At 39.8% G+C, this 12041-nt stretch overlaps 1 non-coding gene across 1 annotated transcript; it reads right to left on the bottom strand.

The window, feature by feature from the left end:
• Positions 1-6014: 6014 nt before the first annotated feature.
• LOC133820552 (small nucleolar RNA R71) lies at positions 6015-6121 on the bottom strand. Its single transcript, XR_009886958.1, has one exon. It is a non-coding gene; the product is annotated as a small nucleolar RNA R71 (small nucleolar RNA).
• Between the last annotated feature and the right edge of the window lie 5920 nt (positions 6122-12041).

Below are 12041 nucleotides of genomic sequence, written 5' to 3'. Positions count from 1 at the left end.
ATAGTGATTTCGTTTCATAGTATAGGAATCAAAGTCAAAACACGAAGAATGGATTTCTCTTTGGTAGCATAAGATTTAATTCGAGAAAGAATCATGCAGATATTTTTTTATTGATATTCCTGATCGAGATTCCTAATCAGGAATCACTAAATCTCCATCAAACAAAATAAACAGAGTGAATTCTTTCTCCTTTTTCCGTGAAATTAAGCAAGAAAGTCCCGCGTCTTTCTATATCCCCCCACAACCCTGGTTTTACTAAAAATCCCTTGTGTTGGATCATATTATTATTATAACGAATTTTTCGTTGATTTGGAAGAAGTTTTTTCTTTTATTTTATTAAATGAAAATTTCATTCTAAAAATTAGAAAATAAAAATTGGATTCTACGAGCTACTTGGGGATCTTGTTCCTGAGGGAGTCAATTGGACTTTTTCACCCTCATCGGTTGATGCTGACGTTGTTGCTTAAGGAACTGATCTTTGTGAAGGAAGTATAAAGCTAATCGCAAAAGGATTTTCTTGATATGACGAAGACGATCTTCCGGAGTTCGTTTGCTTGGAGATTTGGAAGAAGAATCGCTGCTCGGAAGAGTATCACTTGAAGCGGGAGGTGAGGAATCAAAGTCTGTTTGGTTGTCACCTCCCCTACAGTCGAAACGGTTCATCTAAAAAAAATACGGGGAGGTGAGTAAACCAAACAGAAAATGAGTGTAAAATAAAAATATTTACTGCCCAGTGAAAAAAAATTCTGAGCAGTGAAAACATTTTACTGCCCAGATAAAAATGTATGAGAGCAGTAGTGATAATTTGATGCAGTTCAGAAAGAAAAAAAATTAGTCACACAGCACATTCCAAGGCCAAGCCGATCGAATGTTATATGATTTTGTGCTCATGTGATGCTCGAGTTCCCAAAAATGGGCACATACTCGAGCGGCTAAGTGTGACAATCTGAGAGGTACAAAAAAATTTAAGCAACATAAAATAGTCATATGTGGATGTCGTCCGATCGGATTCAACAATACTCTATGTACGGGTGTTGTGCGATCAGGTAAATAACTTGGCACAAACCCGAGTAGTTAAATGACACAAGTTGCAACGTACAAGTGATCTAAATGACAACTTAGAGCATAAAACATTCAAGCAAGGTGCATGATCTGCGCGGTTCACAGTTGGTTCCGAGGGGCCAAGAATGCCCGAGCGGCTTGGTGGGTTCCGAAGAACCAAGGCAACCAAGAATGCCCGAGCAGTTAAGCTTTTCTAATGAGCCAAGAATGCGCGAACGGTTAATGGCATCCGATTGGGTTCATGAATTTTTTTTTCCTTTCTCGTGGAAAAAGTTATGAGTAGTGGAGGCATATCCGATTGGCCAACATGTGACCAACTAAGGTGATATCTGATCGGCTTACAAAAAAATATATAATTCTGAGTAGTTTAAGCCTATTCGATCGGTCAAACCAATGAATCCAGGCAGAATTTTTTTAAAATAAAAAAGTTATCACTCGGCAAGCACAAACTCACTCAAAAATGTGGGGCACAAACATGTTTTCCTATCCATGAAGTGCACCAACAAGATCAAAAAGGGAATTTCAAGGGTTTCAAAAAGCTTCAAGAAAACATCAATGCTCATCCTATACCCATGAACCTGAATATGCAATGTGGAATGGGAGATCATTTTTTCTTCAAAATTTCATGAAATTGGAGGCAAAATTGACTAACCCAAGGCCTAAACTACATCAAAACAGCCACAAAATGCACTATTAAACACAGATTCATCAAAAAATTCCAAGGAGAGCACATCAAATGTGGGTTTCGGCACTCACATATTCTAACCAAAATTTGTGCAGGATTTTAATGCTTCAAAATGTTTAAAAGTGAAGTTAAAGAAGAAGAAACTTACCCAAGTGGATGGAAGAGCATTTGATTTCCTGAAAGAAACATTGGTTTGTTCGAAGGAAGTGGAACACTCTTGGAGCTTTGGAGGAGAATCAGCCAAGACGAGAAGAATTTCTTTTTGTGATATTTTATTTTTGCTTGTGAGGGATAGGCATGCGTGGGCCTATTTAAAGGGAAAGGAGGAACTTTTCAATTACCCTAAAAACTCTTAGTATTCTCTTTCCCACGATTGGGAACTGATAGGTGCCATTTTTATGGCCTGAAAAGTTCAGTTGTGGGTTTACTTAAAAAGGCGGGAGAATATATGAAGTCATTTTTTGGAATTTTTTGGAATTTTGGGACACATATAATATTAAAGTTATTGGTGAGTCACCACGTGGAGGCAACTGCAAGGATATTCTCTTAATTTCAGATTGGCTATTCAATTTCTAGAGATTTAACTGGTCGGACTTTCATTATTTGTGAAATTTAATAACCGGGCGAAGTTTTTGGACAACCTCAAAAACATTTTGCTAGAGAAAAAGTTTATCATACGAGTAAATCATATAATAAAATTGGGGGGCAAATGTTATCCCCAAAATTTTAGTTCGATGGCGTGACAATCAGAGGTGGCAGTGCATGATCGTCAAACGGATCATCAAGTTAATGGTCAATAAATGTGTTGACCAAGGGAAGTGCAAAGGTTACAAAATGACCTCCAGAGTTGTGATATCATTGGTCGGAAGATGGCTTTACATGGTCAGGAAATAATTCACCTGACCGGATAGGAATTTAACTGGTCAGGAGGGAATCTTACCTGACCAGACACATCAAAAGGGGTGTTTGTCCAACTAGGAAAGTGTTAGAGAATATATATTTATACTCAATGGAAACATGGAAAAACCAAAATACAACTCTATGCAAAAAATACAATAGACAAGGTAATTGATTAAATGAACATTAAAACTCAATTGCTCAAAATACAAGTAAATATAAAGAGGTAGAAGATTACAAACTCAAAATATAATAATACAAGTAAATAAGATCAACAAGATCAAAAGAATGAAAATAAAATCAATAAAAAGAACAAACTCTCACACAACCAAAGTGTAGAGTAGTGGGGATCACCAACTTGAACAAGGTTCAAAACCTTTGTCAAAAAGCTTATTTCCCTTTATTCTCTAAGCACTAAGGGATCTCTCTAGGAAATAGCTCTCTGGAATAATCAATCCTCTATGGTGTATTTTCCAGCTAAGTGCTTTGTGGATAGAAAATGGTGTGTCTTACAAGTGAGCATTAGGCTCCTATTTATAGAGTTTTGAGACACCCTTTGAATTTCAAATTCCACCAACCCCCATGGTTGTTACCAATGATTAATTAGATGTTTATGGAATTAAAATAGAGATTTGAGAGTTACTTGGCTGTCGGAAACGTTCAAAATTGGATAAAACCGAAGTTTGGAAAATGCTGTCAGCCGCTCAGGCCGTGGCCTGAAAAACATGGGCCGCGGCCTAAAAAACATAGGCAGCGGCCCAAGTCGTTTCTTCAACAACCAATTTTCCAAATTTGCCACAACGTTCCAAATTCATTCCCACTTGATTTTGTAACTTCCATACACATTATGGGAGTTAAATTCACATCTCTAGCAGCCATGTCTCTTATGGCTTTTGAGAAATTAATATCAAATATACACATTATTGGGTAATATTTGGGAGTTACAAGTTTGTTTTTTTGTAACTCCAAAATATGTCACATTTTCCAAACACATGTGTCCAATTTTTGTGACTCTCAATAATATGTTACAAGGTGTGACAAATCATATTTGTGTGAAAAATCACATTATGTCACATTATTTAATCTAACATTATATTATTTAAAATAATATAACATTCCCCCACTTATATTAAATAATCACTTTTTGTAACACTTATTTAATCAATCAAAACATTATATTAAAATATAATATTCCCCCACTTGATTAAATAATGACTCTCTATAGAAACCTTTGCATTGGTGCATAAAGTAAAATGTCTTTCGACTTGAATTTTACCTTAGTGTAATTATCACAAAGTTTGTTGAAATTTTGGTTGCCGAAGCATTGAACCACTATCCCTTGATAACAAACCGGTGATAACACACACCTGTGCTATGTTCACTTGAGACCTCATTGTCTCGCTTTTGCACCATTAATGGCCATGTGCACATTCCATTCATAGACTTTTCTTGAGAATGACTCCCAATTCTCATGAGGGGTGTTAGGCTAATTTTAGCCTACCTTTTTAAGTGTCTTTATCAGTGTCTTTTTAATGGTTCTTGTGTTTTTGGAGCGGATTTATGCTTGTTTTTCCTTGATTTCAGGTTAAGCATATGTTTTGGGCATTTGGAGTGGATTGTGTAGAAATCAAGCATTTGGAGTGGATTGTGCTAAAATTTTAATTAGGGCCGCGGCGCTCTTGCGTATTAGAGCCGCGGCGAGCCCCTTTCCAGAAACTCGAGATTTGGCATTTTCCGAGTAGGGCTGCGGCGCTGGCGTCCGTACACCTCAGAATTTTTAAGGGCAATTTTGTCATTTTGGGAGGATATAGAATGAGGTCTTCATTCTGAAAAAGGGATCGCGATTTTGACAGAGGAGAGAGAAAGAAAGAGAGGAAAAACAAGAGAAGACGAACTTTGGAGCAAGCGTGGGCGATCTGTGACAATTCCCCATCTAGTTTCATTCTCTTTTCTTTAATTTCCTATGTTATTGTTTATGTTTAGTTTGATTATGGATATGAATATTGAGATTATGAGCTAAACTACTATTTAGGGATTTGATGGATATTGACTGAGATTATCCCATGGTTAATGCTATTTGATTATTTCTTCTTCCTTGTTTATGTGATTTGTTCATCTTTGTGCTTAATGTATGTTTGAGATTGATCACCTTAAGCATGATTCATGATCCTAATGTGAAATCTAAAAAGTGAATATTAGGAATGCTCTAAATGAATGAACATAGGTTTTGATGCGAAACGAGAGTATTCGCATAGCTTATGTGACTTGTAGATTATTGCTTAATGCGAATTGATTGTTGTACTATCTCATAAATGCAATAGTTGACAATGCAATTTAGTACCTAAATGATCTGAAAAGAGTTTAGGTGATTTTATAATCTATCATCTCATTGAAAGAAGAAGAATAGTTGACTAGTGTTAACAATTGGGTAATCAAAGCAATTGAAATCATATTCCTATCATCACATCCATTGTTAAACCCTTAATTTTTTTATTTGTTGTTTTGCTTGTTGTGTTTTCTGCAATTTAATTTAAAAAACCAATTTTTATTGTCGCCAAATAGAAATATAAATCCAATTTGGTTAGTACTTGGCTGCAATTCCCTTGGGTTCGACCTCACCTATGTGAGTACTACTTGTATGATACGTGCACTTGCGTGTATTAAAATAGAGCAACAAGTTTTTGGCACCGTTGCCGGGGAATTGTTTAGTTAATATTACGTTAATTGGATTAAATTCTAATTTGGTTTTCTTTTCACTTTTTGCTAACTTGTTTGTGTCCAATTCTTCTTATCTCATCTCAGGTACCATTGGTTTATGCGACGTCAAGGACCAGCTGCAAGAGTGCCTGTTGATCCTGAGATAGAGAAGACTTGTCGGCAGAACATAAGAAACAAAAGGTTGGAAAGAGTTGTACAAAGGATTGAGCAAGAGGAAGTTATGGCCAACAATGGTAATAATGGGGGTGCCATAGAAGACCCGACTAATGGTCAGAATCCACCCGACCGTAGCCTGAGGGACTATGTGTTGCCAACAATGACAGGGGTCCAGTCTTGTATAAGACCACCCACCGTAGATGCAAACAATTTTGAAATAAAGCCAGCCATACTTCAGATGGTTCAATCCACAGTCCAGTTTGGGGGACTACCCACTGAAGACCCAAACATGCATCTCTCTAACTTCATGGAGCTCTGTCAGACATTTAAGATGAATGGAGTTAGTGATGACGCTATCAGACTTAGATTGTTCCCATTTTCTCTGAGGGAGCGAGCTAAGAGTTGGTTGGTATCTTTGCCACCTAACTCAATCAATACATGGAATGATCTAGCACTGAAGTTCCTCTCCAAGTTTTTCCCTCCAGCTAAAGCAACTAAGTTGAGAGGAGAGATCAATAATTTTTCTCAGTTGGATAATGAGTCTCTTTATGAAGCTTGGGAGAGATTCAAAGAATTGATAAGAAAGTGCCCGCATCACGAAATAGAGAAATGGATGCTAGTCCATAATTTTTATAATGGGTTGTGTGGTACTACTCGCACACTCATTGATGCAGCAGCTGGTGGTGCGTTTATGAGAAAAAGCGCCAATGAGGCATATGACTTGTTGGAAGAAATGGCCATGAATAATCAGCAGTGGCCAAGTGAAAGAAGTTCTTCAAGGAAAGTGGCCGGTATGTATGAAGTGGATGCAATTTCGAAATTGACCGCTCAAGTTGAGGCCCTGACTAAGCAATTGCAAGGCAATGTAATAACAGCTCCAGTGCAACAGGCCCAGACTTTGTGTGAAATATGTGGGGGTCCTCATGCCTATGAACAGTGTCAGTATGCTGATGTAAACAACATGCCTATGGAGGAAGCTCAGGCAATTGGGAATTTTCCTCGACAGAGCAACAATAACCCTTAATCCAATTCCTTTAATCAAGGGTGGGGGAATCATCCCAACTTTTCTTGGAAAAATGATCAGCAAGGCCAATCTTCAAACCAACAACAGTCATTCCAACAACAGCCACAAGGGTTCTTTCAGCCAAGATTTAGGCAGCAGCAACAACCCCAACCGCCCACTCATCATCAGCAACAACAAAATTTTGGTGGAAATTCTAATGCTCAGTCAGATGTGTTAAACCAATTCATGGCTGAAACTCGGTCTTCTATTAGAAATTTGGAGACCCAAATGGGACAATTGGCTACTCTCATGGCTAATCGTGCCCAAGGTAACTTGCCTAGTACCACTGAAGTGAATCGAAAAGAGAATTGCAAGGCAATCACGTTAAGAAGTGGGAAGAATTATGAGGGACCAAGTGAGAAGCAGCCAGTTGAAGAAGCGGGTTAGGATCAACAGGCACAGGCACCGACACAAGAGGAAAAGAAGCACAGTGAGAAAAAGGTTACTGAAGGCATACTAGCAAAAGAAGCTTCGCCAGGCATACTAGCAAAAGAAGCTTCGCCACCAATTGGGAATTTTCCTCGACAGAGCAACAATAACCCTTAATCCAATTCCTTTAATCAAGGGTGGAGGAATCATCCCAACTTTTCTTGGAAAAATGATCAGCAAGGCCAATCTTCAAACCAACAACAGTCATTCCAACAACAGCCACAAGGGTTCTTTCAGCCAAGATTTAGGCAGCAGCAACAACCCCAACCGCCCACTCATCATCAGCAACAACAAAATTTTGGTGGAAATTCTAATGCTCAGTCAGATGTGTTAAACCAATTCATGGCTGAAACTCGGTCTTCTATTAGAAATTTGGAGACCCAAATGGGACAATTGGCTACTCTCATGGCTAATCGTGCCCAAGGTAACTTGCCTAGTACCACTGAAGTGAATCGAAAAGAGAATTGCAAGGCAATCACGTTAAGAAGTGGGAAGAATTATGAGGGACCAAGTGAGAAGCAGCCAGTTGAAGAAGCGGGTTAGGATCAACAGGCACAGGCACCGACACAAGAGGAAAAGAAGCACAGTGAGAAAAAGGTTACTGAAGGCATACTAGCAAAAGAAGCTTCGCCACCAATCAGTATTGAGCATCACATAAAGATTCCCTACCCCCAAAGGCTCCGTAAGAACAACATGGACAAACAGTTTACTAAATTCCTGGAAGTATTCAAGAAACTGCACATCAACATTCCATTTGCGGAGGCCTTAGAGCAAATGCCGAGCTATGTCAAGTTCATGAAGGACATCTTGTCCAAGAAAAGGAAGATGGAGGACTTTGAAACTGTGGCATTGACGGAAGAGTGTAGTGCTATACTGCAAAAGAAGCTCCCCCCTAAACTGAGAGATCCTGGGAGTTTCACAATACCGTGCACTATTGGGAGAATTGAGGGAATAAATGCTCTTTGTGATTTGGGGGCTAGTATCAACCTGATGCCATTGTCAGTTTTCAAGAGATTGCAACTTGGTGAAGCCAAACCCACAACTGTAACTTTGCAACTAGCTGATCGTTCGTTGGCACATCCAAGAGGGGTAATTGAAGATGTCATGGTCAAAGTAGACAAGTTTATTTTTCCTGCCGATTTCATAGTTCTTGACATGGAAGAGGATAGCAATGTGCCCATTATCCTTGGGAGACCCTTCTTGGCAACAGGCCAAGCACTCATAGATGTTCAAAAGGGTGAGTTGAAGTTGAGAGTGCAAGGAGAAGAAGTTGTGTTCAATGTGCTCAAGGCCATGACTTATCCAGAAGCTAGTGACAATTGCTTTTCGGTGGATGTAATGGGTAATTTAGTGGAAGAGAGAAAACTGATAAATGATCCTCTTGAGTTAAGTTTGGTTAAAGATGAGGTTAGTGATCAAGATGGAAAGGAAGCTATGGAGTACGCAAAATGGCTTAATTCTTATGGGCCATTGAAGAGGAAATACTTTGAAGAGCCTGGGGCAGTACCAAAAAGGTCATTGCCTTCAGTTGAGAAACCCCCAGAGTTAGAACTGAAGGTACTTCCTAACCATCTAAGGTATGAGTTTTTGGGTGAAAACAAGACACTTCCGGTTATAGTTTCAGCTTCACTTTCTGATGTGGAGACTGAAAAATTGTTGAGAATTCTGAGAGAGCACATGAAGGCCATTGGGTGGACTTTGGCAGACATCAAGGGGATCAGCCCCTCTACTGTTATGCACCGGATTTTAATGGAGGACGGAGTCAAACCAACCATAGATGCCCAAAGAAGACTCAATCCGCCAATGAAGGAAATTGTGAGAAAGGAAGTGGTGAAGTGGTTAGATGCAGGGGTAGCTTACCCAATTTATGATAGTGAGTGGGTGAGTCCGGTTCAGGTAGTACCTAAAAAGGGGGGGATGATGGTAGTGAAGAATGAGAAGAACGAGTTAATTCCAACAAGAACTGTTACTGGTTGGAGAATATGCATTGACTACCGCAAGCTCAACATGGCAACAAGGAAAGACCATTTTCCCCTTCCATTCATTGATCAGATGTTAGACAGACTGGCAGGAAATGAGTATTATTGCTTTTTGGATGGTTACTCCGGGTATCATCAAATAGTCATTGCACCAGAGGACCAAGAGAAAACGACATTTACATGTCCTTATGGCACATTCGCTTTTCGACGAATGCCATTTGGGCTATGTAACGCACCAGCAACTTTCCAACGGTGTATGATGGCTATTTTTTCTGACTTGGTTGAGAACTGTATAGAAATTTTCATGGACGATTTCTCAGTGTTTGGCTCGTCGTTTGACCATTGTTTGAGGAACTTGGAGTTGGTACTGATTCGATGTGAAGAATCCAATTTGGTGCTTAATTGGGAGAAGTGCCATTTCATGGTTAGAGAGGGGATTGTTTTGGGACACAAGATCTCACAGGAAGGCATTGAGGTCGACAAAACCAAGGTGTCTACTATTGAGAATTTTCCCCCTCCAGTTTCGATAAAGGGGATTCGTAGTTTTTTGGGTCATGCCGGTTTCTACAGACGGTTTATAAAGGATTTCTCGAAGATCTCCAAGCCATTTTCTAATTTTCTTGTTAATGGAGTGCCCTTTGAGTTTGGAAAGGAGTGTATGGAAGCTTTTCAAACTCTTAAGGAAAAATTGATTTCAGCACCTATAGTCATTGCACCGAATTGGGAGCTTCCGTTCGAGTTGATGTGTGATGCAAGTGATTATGCTGTCGGGGCTGTGTTGGGTCAACGAGTTGACAAGGTTTTTCGCACCATCTACTATGCTAGTAGGACCTTGAATGATGCTCAGTTGAATTATGCTACTACTGAAAAGGAGATGTTGGCCATAGTCTTCGCTTGTGATAAGTTTAGGCCATATTTAATCAGGAATAAGGTTATTGTGTACACAGACCATTCGGCGATCAAATACCTTATGACCAAGAAGGATGCCAAGCCAAGACTAATCCGATGGGTCCTTCTCCTCCAGGAGTTTGAGTTAGAAATCAGAGACAAGAAGGGTACCGAGAACCTAGTAGCAGATCATTTGTCAAGATTGGAGTCAGAAGAGGGTCAGAATGTGAAGGAAGTCCAGATAAATGATGAGTTCCCTGATGAGCAGTTGTTTGCTTTAAAAGAAAGTTTGTTGGTTCCATGGTTTGCTGATTATGTCAACTTTCTAGCTGCAAACATCACACCTCCTAACATGACAAGACAACAATTAAAGAAATTCTTTTCTGAGGTAAAGCACTATTATTGGGAAGAGCCAATCCTTTATAAGCACTGTGCCGATCAGATAATTAGAAGATGTGTGCCTGAAGAGGAGATGTACTCTATCCTAAATCATTGTCATAGTCTGCAGTGTGGAGGTCACTTTGGTGGGACAAGGACTGCTGCAAAGGTTCTACAAAGTGGGTTCTTCTGGCCAACTCTCTTTAAGGATGCTCATGAGTTTGTCAAGGCATGTGATCGTTGTCAGAGGACTGGTAATATTTCAAGAAGGAACGAGATGCCTTTGACTGGTATTTTAGAAGTGGGACTGTTTGATGTGTGGGGTATTGACTTCATGGGCCCTTTTCCGTCATCATACAATAATCTGTTTATTCTGCTAGCTGTGGACTACGTTTCTAAGTGGGTGGAAGCGGCTGCAACTCATGCTAATGACGGTAAAACAGTTCTTACTTTTCTCCAAAAGTACATTTTCACCCGGTTTGGTACTCCTAGAGCTATTATTAGTGATGAGGGGAGTCATTTCTGTAACAAGCAATTTGAAGCGTTACTTGCGAAATATGGAGTTAGACATAGAAAAGCATTACCCTATCACCCGCATAGTAATGGACAAGCTGAGATTTCCAACCGGGAAATTAAGTTAATATTGGAGAAGACGGTACAGAGCTCGAGGAAAGATTGGTCTAAGAAGCTCGATGATGCTTTGTGGGCATACATAACAGCTTTCAAAACACCTATTGGTATGTCACCATATAGGCTGGTCTTTGGGAAAGCGTGTCATCTTCCAGTGGAACTTGAGCATAGAGCATTTTGGCCCATGAAGACCTTGAACATGGACTTGGTAGCAGCTAGTGAGAAGAGGCTTTTGCAATTGAACGAGTTGGAGGAGTTTAGAAACGAAGCCTATGAGAACGCCAAGATTTACAAGGAGAGGACTAAGAAGTGGCATGACCAGAACCTTGTCAGGAAGGAATTTCAACCAGGTCAATAGGTATTACTCTTTAATTCAAGATTGAAACTTTTTCCAGGCAAGTTGAAATCGAGATGGTCTGGTCCATTCACGATATTACAAGTGTTTCCTTATGGTTCCGTCGAAGTAACAAGTGAAAAGACTGGCAAGTTTAAAGTAAATGGTCAGCGATTAAAGCTCTACTTGGGTGATCAGTTTGATCAAGCCAAGTCCGCCATCCTCTTGGCGCCACAGTAAAGAGGAAACCAGCGTCCGGCTATATGACGTTAACGACAGCGCCATTGGGAGGCATCCGAAATTGTATTTTGTTTTGCATTTTAATCTTTGGTTTGGAACAATTAGTACTTTTAAGTGTTTTTATTTCGTATTTTTATTGTATTTTGTGTAAAGAGAAAACCGTGAAAAGCGTGAAAAGTTAAAAAAAAATTGCTGTATTTTAATTAGGGCCGCGGCACATCATGTAGCGCCGCGACGCTTAGGGGTATTAGTGCCGTGGCGAGGTGCTAGACAGAGAGCAGAGAAATTCTGGAGTCGTATTAGCGCCGCGGCCCCCTATTCCTACGCCGTGGCTCCTGGGAAAGAAAAGTGCATTAGCGCCGCGGCGCTAACACGGGCCACCATTTAAATCCGAAAATTTGCCCCAAATTTTTTAGACCCTAAAAAATACACCATCTGCCTCTCTTCATCTTCTCTGCCTCTCCTCCGCCCAAATCACCATACAACCTCCATAACCACCAATATTTCACTCATCTTTCATAATTTCTTCATCCCTTTCCATAAAAATCACTTCCTCCATCATTTTCTTTGTCCCTTTTCACC

Source organism: Humulus lupulus, chromosome 2, assembly GCF_963169125.1.
Source record: "Humulus lupulus chromosome 2, drHumLupu1.1, whole genome shotgun sequence".
Classification (NCBI taxonomy): domain Eukaryota; kingdom Viridiplantae; phylum Streptophyta; class Magnoliopsida; order Rosales; family Cannabaceae; genus Humulus; species Humulus lupulus.
The sequence above is the reverse complement of the archived record's forward strand: the minus strand, read 5'-3'. Positions and strand labels throughout refer to the sequence as shown.